This window comes from Macrotis lagotis, chromosome X (genome assembly GCF_037893015.1).
Source record: "Macrotis lagotis isolate mMagLag1 chromosome X, bilby.v1.9.chrom.fasta, whole genome shotgun sequence".
Taxonomy (NCBI): domain Eukaryota; kingdom Metazoa; phylum Chordata; class Mammalia; order Peramelemorphia; family Peramelidae; genus Macrotis; species Macrotis lagotis.
In genome coordinates, this window is record NC_133666.1 from 429,785,572 (window position 1) to 429,813,497 (window position 27,926).

The 27,926-nt window shown below is 35.4% G+C and overlaps 1 protein-coding gene and 1 long non-coding RNA gene across 9 annotated transcripts in view; one reads left to right on the forward strand and one right to left on the reverse strand.

Moving 5' to 3' along the window:
• Nucleotides 1-11,165, reverse strand: part of LOC141502199 (uncharacterized) — an 80,384-nt gene extending 69,219 nt beyond the window's left edge. For all 4 annotated transcript variants that reach the window (XR_012472446.1, XR_012472445.1, XR_012472447.1 and 1 more), the window contains exon 1: nucleotides 11,025-11,165. This is a non-coding gene — a long non-coding RNA (uncharacterized LOC141502199). The remainder of the gene's footprint in view (nucleotides 1-11,024) is intronic.
• The window catches only part of PXDNL (peroxidasin like), a 586,539-nt gene that overhangs the window by 363,472 nt on the left and 195,141 nt on the right, over nucleotides 1-27,926 (forward strand). The window lies entirely within an intron of this gene.

Sequence of the window (27,926 nt, forward strand, 5' to 3'; positions counted from 1 at the left end):
GTCTAATTTGTTTTCCTTTCTAGAATTCCAAAACTAATAATTCTTATGTACTTGAAAAGAAACTAGGCTTCCCCCCCCCCCAGACATAAGGCATCTGAATTTTCATACTTCTTTGAATGGAAAAATTTAATTCAACAAATGTATTTTGAGGAACTATTATGTGCAAGGCCCTGGACATCTTAAAAACCTTATTTAGTAAACTTTCATTTATCCATGATGGCTAGAAAAGAGAATATTCTGGTTTATTACATGGTCTGATTAACTAAGCATTGCCTTATTCAAAAAAATTTTCTTTTGCCTATAATGCTTGCTGGACAAAACTGTGAGGTATCACTATTCTGTCACCAGATATCACATACTAGTGCTTAGCCTGGCACTATTTTAGCAATGGGGTACTTCACTTATAACAGGAAGGAGAATTGTTTTAAAGGGTCAGAACTCCTGCAGCATCCAAATCATCATCAAAAATCCCATTTCCTGTCAAATAAGAGCATGGAATGAAATGGTTCTGGAAAAGGCAAGTGAGAAGACTGTCTTTGTACCATATACTCCTCATTACAATAAACATAATGTACAAGTCATGGCACCATTAATTTGATTAGTGTGGCCTTCTAATCAAATAACAACTATTATTAATATTTACCAAATTTCAGTGAATTATAATAAGATTTGTACCTTTGTTTTCAAGGAAGACCACAACATCAGGGAAGTGATGTCATAGATTAAAATGCTGTTTATACTAAAAACTGTAGAAAGCATCTCTCCTTCATGATTGAGAAGGAAATCCTTTCAGAATTCTACAGCATTTTAGAATCATAATTATGAATATATATGTTTATATATATATTTGTGTGTGTGTATCTTTTAAATTTGGCAGCATGATTGATAGAATAAGAGATTGACTTTGTTTATCTAAAAAAATCTTTATCAGTACTTATATCTCTAATGCCTATCACAGTGGCTGGCATATAGGAGACACTTAATAAATCTTTATTGATTGACTAAGGGAGCAGCATAGAGTAATAGATAGGTGGTTAGCCTTAGATTCAGGATGTCCTGGTTTCAAGTCCTTCCTCTGACACATACAAACTACAGAGCCCAGAAGAATTCTTTAAGTTTATACCTAGGGATAACTCAGCAAGCTACATTGGTAGAAGGAGTTTCATATTAGAAAAATTGAAGCCAGTTACTTCACTGGTCTCAATGTCCCTCCATTGTCTCAAAATGAAGCAAAACATAAATTATTCTATCTGCCTTTTTTGTTGACTTCTTCATTAACAAATAAATAAGCAAACAAACAAAAAATCCCAACAGAAAATGTCCCTACAATAGATTCATTATTTTTGGCTATTGGGAAGCAAATTCAATGTTGAGTCATTTAATAAGTCAATAAATATTTATTAAGTGTTTATTGTTGTTGTGTCTGACTCTTCATTGATCCCACTGGAGGTTCTTGTCTAAGATACTGAAGTGATTTTTCATTTCCTTCTCCAGTGAATTTTACAGAGGAGGAAATTGAGGTCAATAGGATTAAGGGGCATGCCTAGGATTGCACAGTTAGTAAGTGTCTGAGTTCATATTTGAACACAGTAATGAGAGTTTTCCTGGCTCCAAGTCCTATACTCTACTATGCCACTTAGACGATCTGCTTATTATAGCAAACTATAAGCAAACTCACTCTAATGTAAGAGTTCTTAACTATTTGTGTCACAGGCCATCCTGGAAGTCTAGTAAAATCTATAGACCCTTTCTAAAAAAGGTATTTTTAAGTGAACAAAATAAAATACATATGATTACAAAGAAAAATAATCATATTTGCATAGGTATCCAAGTTTTTTTTTTTACCGTTAAAAAGACCTCTGACTCTGGGGTCTTTTATTCATTAAGCAGAGTATTTAGAAATATTTTAATTCTTCCCTGTTACCAAGGCACATTTAATACCATATTGCTCACATACTAGATATTCAATGTTTGAAAGAGTTAATTTACTTCTAAAAGTGATAGCTAAAAACAAAAACAAAAGCCCAAACTTTATGTCAATTATAGGAACATTGGAGGCCATTGTATAATCTTGGGCAAGAGAAATTATTTCTTTGGTTGTTTATTTCAGACAAATTAGGACAATAATACTGCTTCAGAGATATTAATGTATTATAACTAATTTTTGATTCTGTGGTAGAAACATATTACTAACAGGAAAGCATTAGTAATTAATAAAAAAATTAGATTATTTTAAGTAGTGTTTTTGCATATCGACTTACTTTGTAAGGAGAAATAGAAATGAAAGCATATGTTAGAAAGAATGCAATTTGTCTGTCAATGCCAATATACAAAATTAAAAGCTTACTTAAATGCCAGTTTATTTGCTGTATGAATGAAATGAAAATTAACCTTATTAGGACAAATGATTTGAACTTACATTTCTCATCAAAAAGAGTTTTTGTAGCCTTTTAAAAAAATCAAAGGGCTGGTGTACACCTTGCAGCCAAGACATTTTGCATAAATTGAATTAAACAGGTATATAACATGGCTCTTTTACTCAGATTATGGTGAGTTGGTTTATATTTCATGTTCCTCTCAGGGGGATTCTCATAAATCTAGAATTTACTTTAAAAAACTGCATAATTCATTCTCCTCCTGAAACTTTGCAGTTCATTATTTCATAGTCAAAAGTAAAGATAAGAAATTCCATCCAAAACTGAAGGCACATATTTTTCTCTTGTTTATAATTGAAAAAAAATAAATTTGTCATGAAACTCTTAAATTATTATGCCAAAATTCCAGCATTAAAACCAAATAATTGAAATACCCCTTCAGAAATTGTGAAAACTATTATATACCTTTTTAAATATCATTATTTACAATTTATGAATCTAGGCTATGATTTTTTAGAAATAAATTCTTTATAATTTCTGTGATTATAATGTTTATTTCCTACTTGTGATTGTGTTTGGAAGATTTTAGATCTATATATCTCAAAGTGAGAGTACAATATAATGCAGTATAGTTAAGGAGCAGGCATTAGAGATATAGCTCTAGCTCCTCAGGGCCAATAGACAGGTCAAATCCCTTGTCTTTGTTTGTTTTGAGGTTGCTATGGCTCCAAGTCACCAGGAGAGTAGCTGGTCACTAATGCAGCTAGGTGGCACAGTGGAGAGAGTATCAGATTTGGAGAAGTCAGGAAGACTCCCCTCCTTGAATTCAAAGCTGCCCTTCAACACTTACTAGTTATTTGACTTTCATCAAATTACTTAATCTTATTTGCCTTAGTTTCTTCATCTTTAAAAGGAGCCAGAGAAGGAAATGGCCAACTATCTTGGTCAAGAAAACCTTGGTCACAAAATACTTGATACAACTGATAATGACTGAACAATAACATCAGAAGAGTGTGGAGGGAGGACCATTTCTGAAAATATATAAATTTTTGTCAGAAGGATAGTTATTCAGTTTAACTACATTAGATGAAACCAGACAAGCTATCCCTTCTACTTATTCACTTAAGCTATCTTGTATCTAGGCAAAGAAAAAAATCATGTAGGCAAAGGTTTCTTGGACTTCTATGTTAGGATGAAATATCTTAAAAGAAAACTAGAGTTGCAATACATTGCAAATGTAGAGCAGGTTTTGGTTGCAATATAAAGAAAACCTTCAGAAAAGATCAATCCAAAAGTAGGGTTGTCTCTCTCTCAGGAGACAATGAGTGGATTTCTCTTCGTAGTTGTCTTTTAAGAATGACTACTGGAGGGGCAGCTAGGTGGCACAGTGGATAGAGAACCGGCCTTGGAGTCAGGAGTACTTGGGTTCAAATCAGACCTCAGACACTTAATAATTACCTAGCTGTGTGGCCTTGGGCAAACCACTTTTAACCCCATTGCCTTGAAAAAAAAAAACTAACAAAAAGAAAAGAATGACTACTGGAGGGGCAGTGAATAGATTACCAGTCCTGATGTTAGGAGAACCTGAGGTCAAATGCAGCCTCAGACAATAATTACCTAGCTGTATGACCTTGGGAAAGTCATTTAATCACATTGCCTTGCAAAAACAAACAAAAAAAACAACAAAAACCCAAACAAGATTGACCACTAATAGATATTGTTGAAGGATTTTCTAATTAGTTTGGGTTTTGGAATCATTAGATTTCCAGAGTAGAGCAGGGGACATAGAAAACATCTAGTCCTACAACCTTATTTTAGATTTGAGAAAACCAAGGTTCCACATAGTTAGTTTGACCATGGTCATAATAGTAAGTAATTCAAATCCTAATATTCTGATTTCATATCCAGTGATCTTTTAATTTCCAAATTCTGATAGAATTATCTTCTCAGGTTACTTCAAACCTTGTGATTCTCTGTATTTATATAAGACCTTCGCTCCTGTCTTCTGCATTGATATATACCTTTATCAGTGCATCATGCTTCTACTGAGGAGTACTTGTCACGTTGAAATTTTTTTGAGTAGCATCTTTATTTTTTTCATCCATATGCACATGTATATTTTTAAGTTACAAAATTTCTTTCCACCCTCCCTTCCCAACCCCCTCTGCCCAGTGGCTAACAGTCAGGTTAGCATTGTATATACATATTTTTGATAAACATGTTTACAGATTAGTCATTTTCCATACAAGAAATTAGGATTAAAGGAAAGAGATACATGAGATAATTTTTATGAAGTGTTTTTTGTTTTGTTTTGTTTTTCTTCTTCTGGATGGGGATAACAGTGTCCATAGATAGTCTAATACACTTGTCCTAGCTCTCTGAACTGCTGAGAGGAGCTGCTTCCTTCAAGGTTGTTCATCTCCCAATGTTGTTAATGTGCACATTGTTCTCTTGGTTCTACTCTATTTGCTCAGCATCAGATCCTGTAATTCATTCCTTGCTTCTCTAGAGTCTGACCATTTATGGTTTCTTCTAGAACAATAATATTCCATAGTATTCATGTATCATAACTTGTTTAGTCATTCCCCAATTGATGGGCATTCCTCAGTTTCCAATTCTTTGCCACTACAAAAAGTGCTGCTATGAATATTTTGGAACATGTAGGACTTTTCCCTTTTTTATGATTTCTTCTGGATCTAGGCCTAGAATTGGAATTGTTGGGTCAAAGGGTATGAACAATTTTATTGCTTTTTGGGCATAGTTCCATATTGCTCTCCAGAATGGTTAGATCATTTTGCAACTCCACCAATGCATCAATGTCCTAATCCTCTCACAACCTCTCCAACATTGATCATCTTCCCTTTTTCTCATCTTGGCCAATCTGATAGGTGTGAATTGATATCTTATAGTTATTTTAATTTGCATTTCTCTAATCAATAATGATTTGGAGCATCTTTCATAGATTATATATAGCTTTAACTTCTCCATTCAAAAACTGTCTAATCATATCCTTTGACCATTTATCAATTGGGAATTACTTGTGACCTTATAAATTTGATGAAATTCTCTATATATAGTTTATTCAGACTTTTTATTAAAACTCCTAGCTATGAAGATTGTTTTCTAGCTTTTTGCTTTCCTTCTAATTTTGGCAGCAATAATTTTATTAGTGAAAAAACTTTTAAATTTTAATATAGTCAGAATCATTCATTTTGCAGTTTATAATGTTTGTTCATAAATTTATCCCCTTTTCCATGGATCTGATAGAATATTTCTTGGTCTATTAGTTTATCTATGATGTCGCCCTTTATGTCTAAATACCCATTTTGACCTTATTTTGGTATAGGGTGTAAGATGAGGGTCTGTGTCTAGTTTTTGCCATACTATTTTCCAGTTTTCCCAACAATTTTTATCAAATAGTGATTTCTTATCCCAGAAGCTGATGTCTTTGGGTTTGTCAAATAGTAGATTGCTGTAGTCATTTGCTGCTGTCTCTTTGGAACCTATCCTACTCCACTGATCCATTACTCTATTTCATAACTAATACCAGGCAGTTTTAATGACTGCTTTATCGTATAGTTTTACATCTGGTGGACTTTACTTTACATTTGCTATTCTTGCTATTCTTGACCTTTTATTGCTCCAGATGAATTTTGTTAATATTTTTTTTTTCTAGCTTGGTAAAATAATTATTTGCAGTTGGGTATGGCACTGAATAAGTTATTATGTGTTTGAGGCCAGATTTGAACTCAGGTACTCCTGACTCCAGGGCCAGTGCTCTATCCACTGTGCTACCTAGCCACCCTTAGAAATGGATTTTCAATAAAATTTCAAATAACTGAATTTTTCTCACATTTTGTTGCCTTGAAGATTTTGTATAATTATAATTGATCAACCAATAATTGTCTGTATTATTTTCCAACCAGTTCCAATTCCCTCACTTCTCCTATGTTTGTAAATTCTCCATTATAGATATTGCTTATATTCCCCAAAATTTAGGATTAAAAAAATCACAACATTTGAAAGGTCTTTTGATCTCATTTGAACTGAATTCCCTAGCTAGCAGTCATTCAATTTCACTGAAAAGCTCCACTGAGAAAACTTCCAATGCCTGAATATATATGTATCTTTATACACACACACACACACACACACGGACACAAACACACATATTTGGGATGCAATTTGGGGCTCATGTAGTGATCTAGGATTTGAATAGTGAAGGAATTTCACAAAGCCTCATAACCTAGAAATATAAGGGATAAATATATTTTAATAGATTGATAGAAAGTTACTGCATGTGGGCTTTATACCTAGAGTATAAGCAACTAGCAGGGGAAAAAAGCCAGGACTTATATAGGGGAACAGGACATAATATATGTTCTAGCAAAGGGGTAGAGCTCAGCACAGGTATAGTGTGTAAAGGATGTCAGGAATAACAAAGATTTATTTCTGGAGAACAAAGAACTAATAGTTTGTTATCATGTGAGGCTAATTACCTTATCTCTCTGTCCTTGTAGGATCTTTCTCAGTGAATGTTGTACCTAGTTGGTAGAACAGAGGATACCTAGATGGCTGTAATCAATTCAATATTTGGTAGAGAAGCAGTTAGGGATGTTACAAAAACATTTGTTCTATAACCTTTTCACAAAGCATAACTTAAAGGATAAGATTTAAGTTTGTTGTAAAAAGACACAGAATTTAACTATTTGTTCTCTGCCCAGTATTTCCATGGCACCATATATGGTATGTATTTGTATATGTGTGTGTGTGTGTGTGTGTGTGTGTGTGTGTGTGTGTGTGTGTGTAAGTCATCCTCAAAACTATTTCAGATAGTACATTCAGAATACTATTTCCACCCTCTCCCACCACTAAAGTAGAAAGGAGAGAGATGTATTTTCTTAATTCTTCTCCAGGGTCACGTTTTGCAGCATTCAGTTGCATTTTCTTGTTCTTTCCTTCACATTTTAGTCATTGAGTATATTGTTTTCTTGATATTCTGTCACTTCTGATTCTTACTGTTTTTGTTCTGTATCAGTTCATGGAATTTCCCAATGCATCTCTGAATTATTCATATTTATAATTTCTTAGAATATTCATAATTTCTTTGAATAACATTCCATTATTTTCATGCACCAAAAATTTTTGAAATATTCAGTAATGATGGGTTTCTAGTTCTTTGCCACAATAAAAAAGGGTTCTAGGGGAATAATTTGCCAATTTTATGTGTGAATCCTTACAGTTTTTTAAGATTTCTTATTTCTTTGTTAGTGGTGATTTAAAGCTATCTGGCCTGGAATTGATAATTTGTAATTTTTTTTTATGAACAGTCTATATGCTTTGGTTACTTATTCATTGGTTTTATATATTTCTGCAAATACTTTTATATGTTATGTATTTGTGCTTATATTCCTTATATATCTTGTCACTTAGACCCTAATTAGAAATATTCATTGCAGATATTTTTATCCAATCAACAACTTTGCTAATTATCCTTGTGCTGTTCAATATTACTCAGTTAAAATGATCAATTTTGCTTTTGTAAATTATTAGAGTTGTGAAAAGTATTAGATTTTATTGCCTTTTTTGCTTTAACATTCATATATTTAGGTATTGTGTTCAATCATTTTCAGTTATATTTGACATATTATGACTGACCCCCATTTCAGATTTCCATGGTAAAGATACTGAAGTGGTTTGTCATTTCTTCTTTAAATCCTTTTACAGATGAGGAATTGAGGCAAACAGCATTAAGTGACTTGTCCAGGGTCACATAACTAGAAAGTGTCTGAGGTTAGACTTGAACTAAGGTCCTCTAAATTTCAGAAACTATTCTATTCACTACATCACTTTTCTTCCCCACATAGTAATTTTTCATTAAAGAAATTTGAATTTTTTTTTGTATTTTTGAGAATAATTTGTGTCCCATGAAGAATCATTTGGTCTTTGAACATTTACTAAACTCTATCCATAAATGCCTTGACTAGGATTTTCTTATTCTGTTTTCTTTGGTGTTCCTATTTTGTTGTTATATCACAATACAGTTATCCCCTACACCTAAAATTTTTGGCCCCCTCTTTTTACCAGAGAAGAAATATGAATTTTTTTATTTTTATTTTATGGAGAGTTTACAGTACTTTATTGTAAGATTTGGGTTAAATATTTGGTCATAGGCTATATGGAGGTAAATTTAAGTAAAATTCTTTTTCTCTGTGTCATTGGATGGCCTTTATGTGTCTACGAGTTCCACAAAATTCCTTCCTCCAAATCTGTTTTTAATTGCTTAAGAAAACCCAAGATAAATTGAAACCATGATGAAGAAAGTCACAAAACTGAACTTGCTTTACTGAGCTTATAGTCCACCAAAACCTCCAGATCTTTTTCACAGTCAAAAAGCTATTTAATCATTCCCCTCCAATCTTGCATTTGATAAATCAGTCTTTTGAACCAAGTATAGACCTTTTGTACTTATCACTATTAAATTTCATTTTAACAGTGATAACAAAAATCATTTATTAGATGTCCTCTTCTAGGTGCTAAGAAGTTATTCTTCAGTTCTGTCAATACAAAGACAAAAACCAAAACTGCATCTCCCTTCAAAGAACTTAATTTTTACTTAAATTCAAACTGGAGTTCCAGTCTGACTTATTTTTAATAAAAATAATTCTGACTCTTATTATATAATGATGAATTAATTATCTCTCATGAAATTATGTTTGCTTAAAATTTGATAAACATGGATTTTTTCCATTTATTGAAATTCCTACTTGGGAATTGAAACATTAAATAATAATAATGTGATAAATAAAGTAATGAGACATTTGCATTGTGAGTCCTTTGCATATCTTATGTCATTTATTCCATGAAAAACCCTATGAAGCAAATATTAGAAGTATGATACCCATTTGAAAGATTGAGGATGAAGGCAATTTTAAATATCTTGTCTAGTGTCATGCACTATTGTATGAGATGTGATTCAAATTTATGTCTCATTCTTTTTTTTATTGATTATATCATCTCTCTATTTTTCTTTGGTATGCATTCTTTTAAAATCTGGGTTCATCAAAGTATTCTGTTTCTTGTCACTTTTTCCTCTTAATGTAAAAAATTAATGATACTAAATGGCATTTTTAAAGCCTTCCATTTCCTGAGCTATCTTCACTTTTGGAGTTCCTGGCTATGTGATTATACCTCTAATTGCACTGACATTTTTGAAATATATTTTCTCAGTCTAGCATTGCTTTCATATTCCCTTAACAACTGCAGCATAACATGATTATTTGATGAGCTAACCCCCCAAAGCTGTTACACATGGTTTTATTATATGACAACCTGAAGAAGGTTTCCAGTGGAGTGCCCCTTTGTATTACTCAGCATTCTCATCAGGGTGTATTTAAATCTACAATTAGCATGTTTACCTAATTTGTAGATACCATACAATTAGGATAGGTACAGATACATTGAATGACTGTAAGAATTCAGAGTGTTCTTGATAAGAATCAACTGAGTTGGAATTTCATAAAAACAAGTGTAAAGTCTTTCATTAAAGTTAATTCCAAAAGTATAAGAGAGGAGAGGAATTGCTAGCTTAGTTTCTAATGTGATACAGATTGAGAAGTTTAGTAAAGAACAAGTTCACTATGAGCCAGAAAATGTGACATGGCAGAGCAAAAGAACTGTTATTTGAGAATCATACAGGGACATTGAGGGAGGATGGCAGTACAGTAGATGGCGTGCCAACCCTGGAACCAGAAGGTTCTGGGTTCAAATTTGACCTACTTGTATGACCGTGGACAAGTTACTTCACCTGGTTTACCTTGCTTTTCTTATCTATAAAATGACTTGGAGAAAGAAATGGCAAATGACTCCAGCATCGTTGTTCCTCCCCCTCCAAAAATCCCCCTAAAAAATGGAGTCATAAAGAGTCAGCAATGATTAATTGACAAAACAACTAGGAAAGGGACACTGAGAGATTGACTTGCCCAGGGCTACAGTGCCAGAAACAACATGAACCTAGGTTTTCCTGTACGTGATGACAGCTTGGGATACACTACACCTCATTGTAACTAGATTCTTTTGCAGTGTATTTCAAATAGGTTATCTTGCCAGTCTTTTAGGGTGAACTTGGAGAAGGCAAAACTATGTATCTTTAACTAAAATTCTACAACTCAATTTACTGATCACTATTAGATGCCACATTCTTTGCTTTTCCTTCAGAAAAGTCTAATACTGTGATATCAGTTCATCATATCCTGTGAATCATTTTCCATAGAATATGGAGGTAATTGCCATAACCCTCCTATCCTGCTGGAAGCTGGGTAATGGCATTTCAGCTATTGAAGCCGAGAGCCTGGATCAACTGATCTTAAAGAAGACCCAGAGTTTTTGTACATATAATCATCACATAAGCCCCATCACTATTGTTACCAAGAAAAGAAAGAAAAATCATTATTTCCTTGTTTCATATAGCCCTAGCTGCCCTTGAGGTTTAGAAATAGTAATGTGAAGGACTTCTGGCCAAGATGGCAGAGAGAAGTCAGGCGCTGTGCTAAGGTCTCCTGGTTTCCCCTTAGAAATAATATGAAAGAAACCTCTTAACAGAAGTTTGACTGACAAAACCCAGAGAGGAGCTAGCAGAAGAAAACCTACCAACAAGGTCTGTCTCGGGGGACTGTGGGTGAACCAGGAGTGGAGACCAGAGGGCCAGTACAGGGACAGCAGATGGGAAAAGCTGTAAGACCGGCCTCAGCTTTAGAGACTTTGTTGAGTGGTGGTGGTTGCCAGAGCCATAGCCTTAGAATCTTTGACCTGGGGGAGAGGAGCTACAGGAGGGTGAGTTCCAGCACAGAGAGTTTTAGAGCATGCCTAAAGAATGACCAGCTGCACACGGGACCTGAGCTCCATACTTTCAGAAGAGCCCTTTTTCTAGAACAAATGGTAAACAGCCCCTCAGGCTCAGGTGTGGACAACAGAGTTCACTCAACTGAAATGGAGATTAACTCCCTCCCCCCATGGTTCAGCCCATTGTTCAAGGTCACCTCAGACCCTGATGATGAGAGCTTCAAACATTCCAGAGGAAGAAACTAGTACCCCCTACTGACAGGTCCTTGTAATTACTGAGCCAAGTGAACAGAGCCTCTAGGATCTTCAAAAGCAAACCTCTGAGAGCCACCCCCAACACAAGATCCTAGAAAGATGAAGAAAGGCCATTAAAAGGGGACCCATGGAGAAATACTTAGAAGAAACAGATTCTAACCCAGAGAGATCTAGCACTTCTGAGGAGAATATGAATTGGTCTCCAGCCCAGAAAGACTTCCTTGAAGAAATCAGGAAGGGGTTTAAAAATCAATTGGAAAAATTGGGAAAAGAAACTCAAGAGAAAATTAATGCCTTGCAAGTCAAAATTAACATCTCACAACAAGAAAACAAATCCTTGGAAAATAAAATTGCACAAATATGAAAAGAGAATAATTCTCTAAGATCCTCAATTGGGAAAATGCAAAAAAATTCTCTCAATTCTTCAATAGGGCAAATGGAAATAGAAAATGGTTCTCTCAAAACTACACTTGGGCAAATGGAAAATTCATTCAAAAAATAGAATTGACCTACTGGAAAAGCAATTGCAAAAGGTAAATGAAGAAAATTCTTCTCTGAAAAAAAGAATGGAATTGGTGGAAACTAATGACTTCATGAGACAGCAAGATTCTGTTAAACAAAACCAAAACATAGAAAAAAATAGAAGAAAATGTAAAATATCTCATTAGCAAAACCACTGACCTCAAGAATAGATCAAGAAAGAAGAATATAAGATTATTGGCCTTCCTGAGTGCATTGAAGAGGAAAAAAAAACCTGGACTTAATATTACAGGATTTAGTGATGGAAAATTGCCCAGACATCATGGAACCAGAGGTTAAAATAGTTATTGAAAGAATATATCGATACTTTCCAGAAAGAGATCCTAAAATGAAAACACCAAGGAATATTGTGGCCAAATTCCAGGACTATCTGATAAAATAAAAAATCCTGAAAGCAGTCAGAAAGAAAACATTTAAACACCAAGGAACCACATCAAGGATTATGCAGGACTTGGCTGCAGCAACATTAAGGGATTGAAGAGCCTGGAATGAGATATTATGAAGAGCAAGGGAGCTTGGAATGCAGCCAAGAATCTGCTACCTAGCAAAGCTGAGCCTTCTCTTCCAGGGAAAATGATAGACATTTAATGAAATAGGAGACTTTCAAGATTTCATAATGAAAAGACTAGAACTAAATAGAAAATTTGGACATCAAACAGGAGGCTTGAGACATAGGAAAAGGTTAAAAAAAACCCAACTGCTATCCAGTAAGATGAAACTGGCTATATACCCACTTGGGAGAAAGAGTCTCATAACTCTTGAGAATTGTAACTCCAATAGAGAGAATATACATAGCCCAAAGTGATGGACACTCATAACTTTTCTGTGACTCAGATAGAATGATTTAAAAACAATAACTCCTTAAAAAGGGGGGTAGTAAGGAGAAGGGAGGTTGAAGGGAGACTGAATGGGATAACTCTCATTACATCAAAAGGTACAAAAGACCTATTGTAATTGAGGGGAGGAAGGGAGGAGGTGAGAACCACCTGAATCTTCATCTCATCAGACTTGACATGAAGTTAACTTATACACTCTCATTTAAGTTAAGAAACTTATATTACCTTTCAAGTATTAAAAGGGTAAAAGGGGAGGGGTGGATGGGGAGGGGGCAAAAAAAGGGGAACTAACAGAAGGAAAGGAAGAAGGGGAAAAGGGAAATGGGAAAGAAATTGAAGGGGAGTTGATATAGGAGGGAAAACACAATGAAGGTGGCAGTATTCAGAAATAAAACATGGGAATTTGGATAAAGACAAAAAAAGGGGAACAATACAAACAGAGGGAAGATAGTATGGAGGGCAATAAAGAGTTAGTAATTATAACTTTGAATGTGAATGGGATAAACTCTCCCTTAAAATATAAGTGAATAGGGGCGGCTAGGTGGTGAAGTGGATAGAGTACCAGCCCTGGAGTCAAGAGTGCCTGGGTTCAAATCTGCCCTCAGACACTTAAGAATTACCTAGCTGTGTGGTCTTGGGCAAATCACTTAACCCTATCTGCCTTGCAAAAACCTAAAAAAAATGTAAGTGAATAGCAGAGTGGATTAAAAACCAGAATCAGACAATATGCTGTGTACAAGAAACTCATTTGAAGCAGAGGGATACATAGAGGAGCAAAATATATTTTGCTTCAGCTGGAATGAAAAAAAGCAGGGGTAACAATCCTTATCTCAGAAAAAGCAGCTGTGAAAATAGATAGTATTAAAAGAGATAAGGAAGGAAACTATATCCTCCTAAAAAGTACCATAGATAATAAAGTAATTTCAATATTAAATGTGTATGTACCCAATGTATAGCATCCAAATTATTAGTGGAGAAGTTGAAAGAACTACAGGAAGACACAGACAGTAAAACTCGACTTGTGGGAGACCTCAAACTTCCACTCTCAGATTTAGATAAATCTAATCATAAAAAACAAGAAGGAAGTTAAGGGGGTAAATAGAATATAAGAAAAACTAGATATGATAGACTTATGGAGGAAACTGAAAGGGTTATGAAGGAATATGCTTTTTTTTTCTGCAGTACATGGCACTTACACAAAAATTGACCATGTACTAGGGCATAAAAAACTAATGATCAATTGCAGAAAGGCAGAAACAGTGAATACATCCTACTCAGATCATAATGCAATAAAAATCATATGCAATATTGGACCAGGGAGATATAGATCCAGTTCTAATTAGAACCTAAATAACCTCATTTTGAAGCATGCATGGATCAAGCAACAAATTATAGAAGGAATTAATTATTTCATCCTAGATAATGGCAATAATGAAACAACATACCAAAACCTATGAGATACACTCAAGGTTTCTGTCAGGGGATATATTATACTTTTAAATACTTACAGGAATAAATTAGAGAAAGAGGAAATCAATGAACTAAATATGCAATTAAAAAAATTAGAGAAAGATCAAATTAAAAAAACCCAATTAAATACTAAATTTGAAATTCTAAAAATTAAAGGAGAAATTAATAAAATTGAAAGCAAGAAAACTATGGAAATAATAAGAATCCAATAAAATTGATAAACCTCTTGTAAATTTGATTAAAAAAAAAGAAGCAAACCAAATTGCTAGTATCATAAATGAAAAAGGTGAACTCACCACCAATGGGGAGGAAATTGAAGTAATAATTCAGAATTATTTTTGCATAACTCTATGCCAATAAATTTGACAAAGTGAAATGGAAGAATATTTACAAAAATATATGTTTCCCAGGTTAAATGAAGAGGAAATTAAATACCTAAATAATCCTATCTCAGATAAAAGAAATTCAACAAGCCATTATTGAATTCCCTAAGAAAAAAATCTCCAGGGCCAGATGGATTCACAAGTGAATTCTATCAAACATTTAAGGAACAGCTGGTTCCAATTCTGCATAAACTATTTGGAAAAATAGTTGAAGATGGACCTCTGCCTAACTCTTTCCATGACACCAATATGTTGCTGATACCTAAACCAGGAAGAATTAAAACAGAGAAAGAAAATTATGGATCTATCTTCCTGATGAATATAGATGCAAAAATCTTAAATAATATCTTGGCAAACTGATTAAAAGAAGTTATCACTAGGAAAATACATTATGACCAAGTATGATTTATCCCAGGGTTGGTTCAATATTAGGAGAACTGTCTCTATAATTAATTATATCAATAACAAACCTATCAGAAATCATATGATTATATCAATAGATACTGAAAAAGCTTTTGTCAAAATACAGCTCCCATTCCTACTAAAAACACTAAAGAGTGTAGGAATGATTGGCTTATTCCTTAGAATAATAAACAGTATCTATCTGAAACCATCAACAAGCATAAGCAATGAGGATAGGCTAGAGGCATTCCCAATAAGATCGGGGTGAAATAAAGATGCCCAAGATGCCCACCATCACCACTACTATTCAATATCATATTAGAAATGTTAGCTTCAGCAATAAGAGAAGAAAAAAAAATTGAAGTAACTTGAATTAGGAAGGAAGAGACAAAAACTCTCATTCTTTGCAGATGACATGTTGAATCCCAAAAAAATCATTTAAAAAACTACTAGAAATTATTATTTTTTTATAGATTTTATTAGAGTTTTACAATTTTTCCCCAATCTTACTTCTGTCCCCCACCCCCGCACAGAAAGCAATCTGTCAGTCTTTGCTTTGTTTCCATGTTGTACATTGATCCAAACTGAGGGTGATGAGAGAAATCATATCCTTAAGGAAGAAACAAAAAGTCTAAGACATAACAAGATCAGACAATATGATATGATTTTTTCTAAATTAAAGGGAATACTCCTTGAACTTTGTTCAAACTCCACAGCTCTTTATCTGGGTACAGATGTTATTCTCCATTGCAGACAATCCAAAATTATCCCTGATTTATGAACTGATGGAATGAGCGAGTCCATTCAAGTTGAACATCACCCCCATGTTGCTGTTAGGGTGTACAGTATCTTTTTTCTGGTTCTGCTCATCTCACTCAGCATCAGTTCATGCAAATCCCTCCAGGCTTCCCTGAATTCCCATCCCTCCTGGTTTCTAATAGAACAACAGTGTTCCATGACATACATATACCACAGTTTACTAAGCCATTCACCAATTGAAGGACATTTACTTTATTTCCAATTCTTTGCTACCACAAACAGGGCTGCTATGAATATTTTTGTACAAGTGATGTTTTTACCCTTTTTCATCATCTCTTCAGGGTATATATCCTGTAGTGGTATTGCTGGATCAAAGGGTATGCTCATTTTTGTTGTCCTTTGTGCATAGTTCCAAATAGCTCTCCAGAAGGGTTGGATGAGTTCACAGCTCCACCAACAGTGTAATAGTGTCCAGGATTTCCCACAACCCTTCCAACAATGATCATTATCCTTTCTGGTCATATTGGCCAGTCTGAGAGGTGTGAGGTGGTAACTTAGAGAAGCTTTAATTTGCATTTCTCCAATAATTAATGATTTAGAGCAATTTTTCATATGGCTATGGATTGCTTTGATATCCTCATCTGTAAATTGCCTTTGCATATCCTTTGACCATTTGTCAATTGGGGAATGGCTTTTTGTTTTAAAAATATGACTCAGTTCTCTGTATATTTTAGAAATGAGACCTTTGTCAGAATCATTAGTTGTAAAGATTGTTTCCCAATTTACTACATTTCTTTTGAACTTGGTTACAGTGGTTTTATCTGTGCAAAAGGTTTTTAATTGAATGTAATTGAAATCTTCTAGTTGGTTTTTGGTGATGTTATCCATCTCTTCCTTAGTCATAAACTGCTCCCCTTTCCATAGATCTGACAGGTAAACTAGTCCTCGATCTTCTAATTTGCTTATAGTATTGTTTTTTATGTCTAAATCTTGTAACCATTTGGATCTTATCTCGGTAAAGGGTGTGCGGTGTTGGTCTAACCTAAGTTTCTTCCATACTAACTTTCAATTTTCCGAGCAGTTTTTATCACAATTGCTAGACTCTTTGGGTTTATCAAACAGCAGATTACTATAATCATTTCCTGCTAATGCACCTAGTCTATTCCACCTGTCCACCACTCTATTTCTTAGCCAATACCAAACAGTTTTGATCAATGATGCTTTATAATATAATTTTAGATTGGGTAGGGCTAAGCCCCCTTATTTTGCACTTTTTTGAATTAAATTCCTGGAAATTCTTGACTTTTTATTTCTCCCTATGAATTTACTTATTATTTTTTCTAACTCATTAAAGTAATTTTTTGGAATTTTGATTGGTAGGGCACTAAACAGGTGGTTTAGTTTTGGTAGAATTGTCATTTTTATTATATTAGCTCGACCTATCCAAGAGCAGTTGATATTTGACCAGTTATTTAAATCTGATTTAATTTGCGTGAGAAGTGTTGTATAATTGTTTTCAAAAAGTTTCTGAGTCTGTCTTGGCAAATAGACTCCCAGGCATTTTATATTATCTGAGGTTACTTTGAATGGGATTTGTCTTTCTAGCTCTTCCTGCTGTATCTGGCTAGTCATATATAGAAATGTTGAGGATTTATGAGGGTTTATTTTATAACCTGCAACTTTATTAAAATTAAAAAAACTACTAGAAATTATTAGCAACTTTAGCAAAGTCACAGGATATAAAGAGACAGAACCCACAAAGGGAACCATTGAGGCAGTTCTCCTACTCAAGGTAACCTGGAAAAGAGCAGAAAGGCTCTGCTCCCTGGGGTCGGAGGGGCGGCCAACCAGGGGGCTGGCCCGCCAGAGTGAAAGAACTTCAGCCTCCTGGAGGCAGCCCCAGGGCACTGGGAGTCGTGGCTCACAGCAGTGGGGGAGTCCCCTGAGCTGCACCCCGGGGAGCACCAGGCACAAAGTTGGGGAACAGCAGGGTACCTCTGCTAGAGGGAGCATGTGGAACCCAGCCCTCAGGGCACATAGCTAGCAGCTTGCTCTTTCCCCAGCTCTGATCCAGGAAACAGAAGCAGGGGGAGCTGGTAAGCAGGAGCCTCCAGGGCATGAGCCCATTGAGCTGAGGGAGGGGAGTGAAGAAAGACTGCAGATCTCTGTCCTCTGCCTCTGGAACAGGACTCGGGGGCTCTGACCACATTCAGATCCTGATAGCAGTCTAGGCCGCCCCCATAGAAAACAGGCCCCCCCCCCACCTCAGCCCCATGGCAGAAGGGGGCGCTTATGGTCATTCACAGACCAGGAGGGAGGACAGAGCCTCACACACACTGAGACCCTTGTGAGAGTATCCCAAAAGCTCAGGAAGCACCCCAAAACCAGGCTCAGGTTGGGAAAAATGAGCAAGCAGAGAAATAAGAGGAAGACCATTGAGAAATATTTTGCTCACAAGTCCAAGAAGGATCAAAATACTCAGTCTGAAGATGAGGAGGTACAAGCTCCTGCATCTAAAGACTCCAAGAAAAACAGAAATTGGGCTCAGGCTCTGACAGAGCTCAAAAAAGACTTTGAAAATCAAATGAAAGAGTTGGAAGAAAAACTGGGAAAAGAAAGGAGAGAGATGCAGGAAAAACATGAAAATGAAGTCAGCAGCTTAGGCAAGGAAATCCAAAAAAAATGCTGAAGAAAATAGCATGCTAAAATACAGCTTAGGTCAAATGGATAAAACAGTTCAAAACGTTATTGAGGAGAAGAATGTTTTAAAAAGCAGAATCGGCCAGATGGAAAAAGAGATAAAAAAAAAACTCTCTGAGGAGAACAAATCCTTCAGACAAAGAAAAGAATTCAGAGATATTGATGAATTTACCAGAAATCAGGAATCTATACTTCAAAACCAAAAAAATGGAAAATTAGAAGAAAATGTGAAATATCTCATTGAAAATACAACTGATATGGAAAACAGACTTAGGAAAGATAATTTAAAAATTATTGGAATACCTGAAAGTCATGATCAGCAAAAAAGCCTTGACATCATTTTCAAAGAATTACTACAGGAAAATTGCCCTGATATTCTAGATGCAGAGGGCAAAATAGAAATGGAGAGAATCCACCAATCCCCCCACCAAGAAAGAGATACCAAAAAAGCAACCCCTAGGAATATTATAGCCAAGTTCCAGAACTCCCAAGTCAAAGAGAAAATATTATAAGCAGCCAGAAGGACACAGTTTAAATATCATGGAGCTGCAGTCAGGATCACACAGGACTTAGCAGCAACTACACATTGGAAGCTCGTAGGGCTTGGAATATAATATACTGGAAGGCAAAAGAACTTAGAATGCAGCCAAGAATGAACTACCCACTAAGGCTGAATGTCCTCTTCCAGGGAAAAAGATGGACTTTCAATCAACCAGGGGAATTTCAAATGCTCCTTTTGGAATGGCCAGAGCTGAACAGAAGGTTTGATCTTCAGATACAGGGAGTCAGATGAAGCACGGAGATTGGAGGAGAGGGGGGGAAATATGAGGGACTTAGTGATGATGAACTGCATGTATTCCTGCATAGAAAAATGACACTGATAATACTTATATGAACCTCCTCAGTTAATAGAGCAGGTAGAGGGAGCTTTTATAGTTGAAGCACAGGAGAAAGCTGAATTCGAAGATAAAATATGGTGTAAAAATGGAGTCAATAGAAAAAAGGGAAATGTAATGGGAGAAAGAAAAAGGAGAGGGGGAATAGGCCAAGATATTTCACATAATAAGATTTTTTTATTATTACAATGAGCTATTGCAATGATAAGGAAGGGGGAAGCAAGAGGGAATGAAGGAACCTTTGCTCTCATCAGAGGTGGCTAGGAGAGGAAACAGCATATATACTTAATGAGGTATAGGCATCTGGAGTAAGAAGTGGGGGAGCAGGGGGAAGGGGTGGGGATGTGAATAAAGGAGGAGAGGATGGACCATGGGGGGAGAGTGGTGAGATATAACACAAATTCTTTTTTAATTCTTGCAAGGGGCTGGGATTGGAAGGCATGTCCAGGACCATAGGGTCAGGTGAATTCTAGGCCTAAGGGGTGGTATGGGGGCTCAGGGCTTCTTGGCCCCAGGACCAGGGATCTGTTTGCTGTGCCACTCAGCGACCCTACAGCAGAGTCAGAGTGAAAGGAGAGAGAAAATATAGTACATGGTAGTGGAGAAATAAGAAAGGAGGGAGTTGCGATCAGCAATGGCAGCATTGGAAAAATATGGAAGTAACTTTTGTGATGGACTTACCATAAAGAATGAGATCCACCCATGACAGAGTTGTTGGTGTTGGAACAAAGACTGAAGCACATTTTTTCTTATTATTATTTGGGGGAGGGTGCAGGGCATGTGGGGCTGGATGGCCTGCCTAGGGCCACATAGCAGGGTGATCTTTGGGTGTCTGAGGCTGGATTTGGACCTGGGTGCTCCTGACTCAAGGGCCAATGCTCTGTCTGCCACCCAGCCACCCCTACTATTATTACTATTTTATTTTATTTTGGGTCTTTTTTTTTCTTCTTTTAGGTTTTTTGCCGGGTAATGGGGATCGGGTGGCTTGCATGTCACACAGCTGGGTGATTGTTGGGTCTACAGGGCTGGATGTGGGCTCGGATGCTCGTGGCTCCAGGGCTGGTGCTTCGTCCATTGTGCCACCTGACTATACCTACAATTATTACTATTATTCTTTTTTAAATTTTAATTTATTTTTCCTCTCCCCTTTATCGCCCAAGCAAGTCTATATTCATGGGGGGGAGGGGTATATTGTTTACTCTTAAACAAGAATATTTTATTAATGTAAAAAAATTTGAACAAAATGAGAATAAAAAAATAAAATAAAAAAAGATTAACAACTGCCTTCTGTAGGGGATGGGGGGAGGGAAGGAAGAATGGGGGGAAAATTGTAAAAATCAAAATAAATAAAATCTTTCTTAAAAGAAATAGTAATGTGAGTGGATTTTGTACAGTTAATTTGCCTTAAATATAACATCCTTATGTTGGCAGGATTTTTTATATGTGTGTGTGTGGGGGGGAGGTGAGTGCAAAAGTTGATCAGTGAAAGCCTGTATTTTATTCATGGCTTCAACACTGTGGGATCATTGACAAGACATTTATCCTTCTTAAGTCTTTGTTTTCTCATTAATAATATGTTTAATATGTCTCACAGTATGGGAAGAAAATTCTTTGCAAACTTTAAAAGATTGAATAAATGTGAATTATAATTAATACATCTTTATTCACCACACACACACACACACACACACACACACACACACACACACACACAAACACACAGACGCTTAGCCACTAGGTCTACCCTGTATAGTATCCCTTTAATTTTGATCTCTGGAGCAAAAGAAGTCTCAAGTATAACCATATCCATATCTATGCTGGATTATTTTAGTCATTCTTTCCTTTGATTCCCGAGAGTCTATAGAAGCCTCTCCTAGAGGCCTTTTATGCTTGCTCCTTTTCCAATATTATCTTCTTAGAAGTTGTAGGAATTGTATCATCAAAGCTGCATTCCTCAATTTTGGTTTCAAGTTCAATTCATTCCTCACTTCTCTGTTTTTCTTACAACTTCAGGTTACATTTTCCCCCTCAGCTGCATGTATTTTGGTTACTACTTTTCTCTTGTCACCATGAACTCTGAGACTTTTCTGATGTACTCCTCATACTGTAAAGCTCTTCTAGACATACTCATTAATTCTCAGTGTTGGTTAAAGAACATCCAAAAATCCTTCAGTTTAGTCCACATCTGAAAGATGAATCCCTCTACATTAGCCCTACTATCATTCAAACTGTGCTTCATTTAATCTTTTTTTTTCAAGGCAATGGGGTTAAGTGGCTTGCTCAAAGCCACACAGCTAGGTAATCATTATGTGTCTGAGGCCGGATTTAAACTCAGGTACTCCTGACTCTAGGGCTGATGCTCTATCCACTGTACCACCTAGCCACCCCTTGTTTCATTTAATCTTTTTTTTTTTTAGATTTTTGCAAGGCAAATGGAGTTAAGTGGCTTGCCCAAGGCCACACAGCTGGGTAATTATTAAGTGTCTGAGACCAGGAAGGCATTTGAACCCAGGTACTCTTGACTCCAGGGCCAGTGCTTTATCCACTGTGCCACCTAGCCGCCCCTGCTTCATTTAATCTTAATGAATTAAGGACTAATCACTGAAAAAGTCAATAGTCCTATTCAGGGGAAGTTTGAATTCCTAGGAATTTTTTTCTCTTTTAATTTTGTGAAAAAATTAAATGAAAGCTCAAATTTTCCTTTCCCCAGATACATGAAATTATAGTCCTGGCAAGCATTCCTCTATAATACACACACATATCTGTGTGTTTGTGTGTGTGTGTGTGTGTGTGTGTGTGTGTGTGTGTGTGTATACTCATTAAAATATATACTTGCATATATATATATATATATCTGTATAGATATATATCTTAGAACTTGCAACTTTATCTTTTATTGCATTTTTAATACTTATAACATATTGCATAACACTAAAGCAGAAAGAAAATCAGAGATTATCTCCTTTCACATTTTTAAGCATTTTTATATGAGCATTTCTCGATATATGCATAATTCTATCATTTGGCTTTTTTTCAGGAGTATAGCCTTTAGAATGGTTAGTATATATCTTTGTAAGCATTCCATTTAGTTTAAAAAATCTTTTTTAATTTATGAAATAAAACAAGTGTTTTCATAGCATAGAATAATAAAATAGATGGTTGCACATGAAACTGCAAATCTACTATTCACAACTTGCTATTTCTTTCAAATATAAAATAAAATTATCATACAAATTTCTTTTCTCCCCTCTTTTTTTTTCCTTCCCTCCTCCTGCCCTATAGATGGTTACTATTAGGTACAAATAGGAACAATGGCTATTTAGGCATTGCTTTACTGAGACCACATGAGCTTGCAACCTATGCCACCCTTACTCTTTACCAGTTATCTGTGTTTGATCTGATTAATGGCTTTGGGGTTGCTGACTTCTCAAAGGAAGTTTCCCAGTTTTCACATTCATTGGCTCTTCATTATCATCCCAGTTGTTCTAAAGAAAGCTGTTACTTAAAAAGAGTTCTAATTATAGAAATGGTTATGAACTCAAAATCTAAGAGCTCTCTCCAGATAGGGTGTATGTATTGCAAGATTTGAGATCTTAGACAAATCTGGTCAAATATACCAATTGTAGGGTAGGAACTCTGTAGGTTTTCTCCTGTTTGCAGGTTCCTTACTTCAGAGAGATGAAAGGAATGTTATGGAGGCTTGGAGAGAAGATTTATACTATTTTATTTTACAGCCTGGGAGACACATCCACAAATAAATCAATCTGTATGTCTGCTAGTCTGTAGTCCCCTAAACCCAAATCTGTTAGGTCTGCCACTAACTACCCTGGGCATTTAAAGGGGCATAGATCAAAGCCAGAATCAGGTCAACTTTGAGTACTGCAGAAATATAAGTATAAATAATCTTGCATACTTGGGACTACATATTCCATCAAGGTAAGCAACTAAGGAAAGTTTCACATTCATATCTGTACCAAATTTTTGGCATTAAAAAAGTTTTTTTTAAAACACATACCCACTAAGAGATACAAATTAGTTATAAAATAGTAATTTATCCCCCCCCATCCCATGCTAAATATTAGAGAATCAAAAAATGATTAGGACATCATTCATTGTTATCTTTAGTAGTATATTCATTTGGAATATTTAAAGTTTGTTGGGATTATTCACCTCCACTAAGTACTGTCCAGTCAAACAGCAAGTGGAATCATTTCCCTTTGCTTTTCCAGTGTTGATATTTTTCTTTTTTTGAAAATCCAATCCTTCTACTATAACTGCAATTTCAAATCTGTGGGTGATACTGCAAACATTTTCTGTTATTTAAAGACCTCCAAGGATCTTTTGATGTACATAAGGCTGTTTCTAGAGGAGAGAAAACACAGCAAGGCAGACAGAAAACTCAGGTATATACCATGTTATTCAAATCTACACTACCCATGTAGAGCAGATTCCCCAGGTTGCCATTATTATGTGATAGGGAAGAACCCTCAATAGGAGTCTTATGTTGTCTTCTCAAAAGCTCCCTCCAGTCAGCCTTCCAACTAGCGGTCAACCCTTTTCTCCATTGTATAACCCTTTATCTTCAGTTTTTCAGACAGCAACCAATTTAGAAGACTAACCCAGCAATTATCCATGCAGGGCTAGAAGTAGGCAGATAATATCTATACTTGCTGAAGTTTCCACTCAGTTTTCCAAAGACAAATAGAAAACATCCATACTTGTCTTTGGTGGGCTAGTGCTTAGGATTGGTGGTTGGGAAGAAGTGGTTACATGGCATTTAGATAAGCACACGTTCTGGGATAGGCTTGACTTGGGCCAGTCCTCTGGTAGTTTATGTTCAAAATTGGAATTAAATGAGATACTTGATAGTTATTCAACTGGTACAAAAACAAAATGAAATTACTTAGTTATATTAGAAGAAAGTGGTGTCAAAATAACTTTCTATTTTCCTAAATAAATTGTTGGTTTAATAGAGCATCCTTAGACTACTGTGAGACTAAACTATATCACCCCTTTCTAATCCCAGGTCTGCTGAAAAAAAGAGGAATATTTTAGTTCAATGTGAATGATAATGAGTCTTTGAGTGAAAGTAATAGTAGAGGTTACTGTTAGTTGTTAGTCTACTGGTCAATCACAGACTTAGAGATGGGAGGGAAATTTGAGGTCATCCAGTCCAATCCTTCCCCCCCCCCCCCCACAGTTGAAGAAACTGAGATCCAGAGAAATAACTTGCCCAGATCACACAGGTAGTAAGTGTCAGGATCTAAACCCAAGTCCGTTGACTCCAAATCCATCTATCTTTTCATGGTGGAGTGCTGCTGAGTTAGAAACTTGACTGGTAAACCTTTTATGTGGTATGCTGTTTTATTGTCAAACAGACAGATAAATACACACACAGAATGCCCCTTCCTTTCAGAACTTTCATTGTCCATGCACATACAGGTCCTTGTATAGAGATTTCATCTGTCAACCACCTCTATCCCCACTCCCCAAAAGACATAGTAGGGCTTTAGGAATATGGAAAGTAGCTTCTTTAAAGACTACCAATTACTCAACTATTTCCCCACTCAACTTTACTGTTAAAGATAAATACAGTTCACTTCTTTTGCATTAACTCTTAGGTTAGAACAGAGTTGCTAATTTCTAGATGCAGTGCATTTGTTTTATTTGACTTAGCAAGTGCATGCTGAAGTGTAAATCAATACAAGTAACTTTTACCTCCTAAAAGTCATTCACCATCTAGTTTTTGGACCATATATTATTTTAATTGTCTTGGCTATGTTGGAATGATATTTTGACTTTTGATCTTTTATCATTTGGTGATAGTGTTGTAGGTGAATGCTCATTAGACAGTAGCAATCACATTGTTATTACTCTAAAAATGGTGTGCTCCTACAAAACATCCTGTGTGAAGTGAGATGGACTTTTTCATTCAGGCTGGGAAGAAGAACTTGTCAAATGACCCCTAAATATCTTTATGGGTCATGATTCCCTGATATTGTCATGAGAAATGTAATTGAATGGGTTCAGTTGCAATACAACTCAACCCTGTCTCAGAGTTTGAGGTGTTATCCCCAAATAAATCAGATATCCTTTCCTGAAAGGAAATATCTGGATATTGAATCATTACAATTTCATAAAACTTTTTATTAAGGCCCATGCCTCAGTATTCTAGTTTATACATAGACTATGTGTATAAACTTAACATTTCATGAAGAAAGGTGCAAATTAATTTCGAATAACCGAGCATGGAAGCAGTATATAAAAAAATAAATAACAATATTCAGTATATTGAATTCTTGTTATTAATTTATGTAAGATTAAAACCCTGTATTCCTCCCCCTCCCTTACCCCAATGAAAAAAATCACTTGGAAATATTTCAACTGGGACTTTAAGCTTTACCTCATTGATCAGATGATTTAAAGCTGATGGAACCCAACTCATATGAGCCCTTACAGAAGATATATTAAGATTCCATTTATAAGTTAGAAGGCTATAATCTCCAGACCAAGAATTCTTAAAATTTTTTTTCTATTATTGATCCCTTGGGCAGAAATGAGACCCAGAGAATTAACTGGTCTAAGATCATATACAGTAGCAAGTGGCAGAACTTAATCTGATTCCTTTGGCAGTCTGGTGAAACCTAAGAATCCCTTTTAAGAATAATTTTTAATGCACAAAATAAAGTGGATATAATTGGAAAAAAAAACAAATTATATTTAAATAAAAATATATATTTTTTCTCATTCAGGTTCATTGAAATCCGTCCATTGGTCTTATGAGTATGTTTGGAAATCAGGTTAAAAACTCCTGATTTAGACAAAAAGGGAAATGTAGAGGCAACATGGGGAAATTAAAAGAAGAGAGCATAAAACTTATGCTTTTCAAAATAAAGTTAATTAAAAGATTAAAAATATTTTAGGAATTTCTGAAAAAACCCTCTAAAGTAGCAGTTGACAGTGGATAAAAGGAGGATCTCAGAGTTATCTTGATCTGAGTTCTAGTCTTGACTCCAATATACAATGGTTCTTTGATCTTGAACAAATTACCTGGTGCCTGAGACAACTCACTAATAGAATTTATGAATTATAAAACAGTTCGTAGATCTGCACTGATAAAGGGATTTTGTCACTAGGAACTTCCTAACCAATAAAATCACTGCAGAGTACAGTGATTTGCTTTGCTCCTCTGCCAAGGGCAAGTCCTGTTTCTAACTTTTATAAAACATTTATTAGAAGAAATTAAAATACCAACTACTTTCCACACAGGAGATTAATTTGGAACCCATCAGAAAAGGTGAGAGTGGTTACACTCACTTGGATGATGGTGGTATTGGTAAAATGTGTTCAAGGGAAAGCATTGTACAAACAAGTAACAAAGGGACTTTTAGTTTATAGTGAACTTAATGATTAAATTTCCCCTTAAAAAAGGAACATGCAAAGTAGGTACACATCCATAATATTTATAAAAATTTTAAAGTACATTGATCATTTTAAAATATATGAAAAGAAACATTTTTGAAATACAAGAAAGTATAGCTCATTGTGGCATTGTAGTCTAGAAATTATTGTATGATCAATATTTGAACATTAATTTAGTTTATTTTTCATATAATGGTCATGAATGGACTTTATGAATTTATCCTTCCCTGAATTTAGCTGGCTTGCCATCTGATTATAGATTCACAAACAATATGACTTCATTGTCTTTATGTTCCAAATAATTAAGAAAAATATATAAACAATTCAAGATGTTTATGACTAATGTTGGCAAGGTCTCCATAGTAAAAAATCAATTGATTTCTTTCCTTTTTTAATGGAAGTGCTAATAAAAGACTAAAGTAACTCAAAGAAGAGAGAAAGCAAGCTAAGGAATCCAACTAATCCATGTATTGGAAATTCTCCTTTCAATAATTCATTTTTCTTTTAAACATAAAAACAGGCACAAAGTGGAAAACCAATGTGAAACTTTGGGAATCTTCATCAGTAGCAGGGAATGGAATTCAATATAGGAACACTGCTGGCCATGATATGCCTTCAATTTAGTTTTAAAAAGTTATTAGGTAGTAAATGTCAGATACTGTGCTAGTCCATGAGAATACAAAGCAGACAGATGACACAGGTCCTACTTTCAGGGAGCTTCCAAAAAGCAAAAATCTTTATTGGTGACAGGATGAGTTTTGTGACTTATCTTTGAGTCTCTTAGTCCTATATTTCCATGTTTTCTCTTTATCTTTCTCTAGTTGGCTTCCATCTGCTTTAAATCACCTGATCAATCAGGTAAAACTTAAAGTGGTCCCAGGAGAGGATTTCTTGCTGACAAATTAAGCATCTCCTCTGTACTGATGGCATAGTTTTATTATGTGAAACCCAGAGCAGTCCTAAACATCTAAACTAGTTGGGTAATTATAGTGAGAGGGAGCAGACTGCTATCTATTATATTATATAAAGTATCTATTATATAGATAA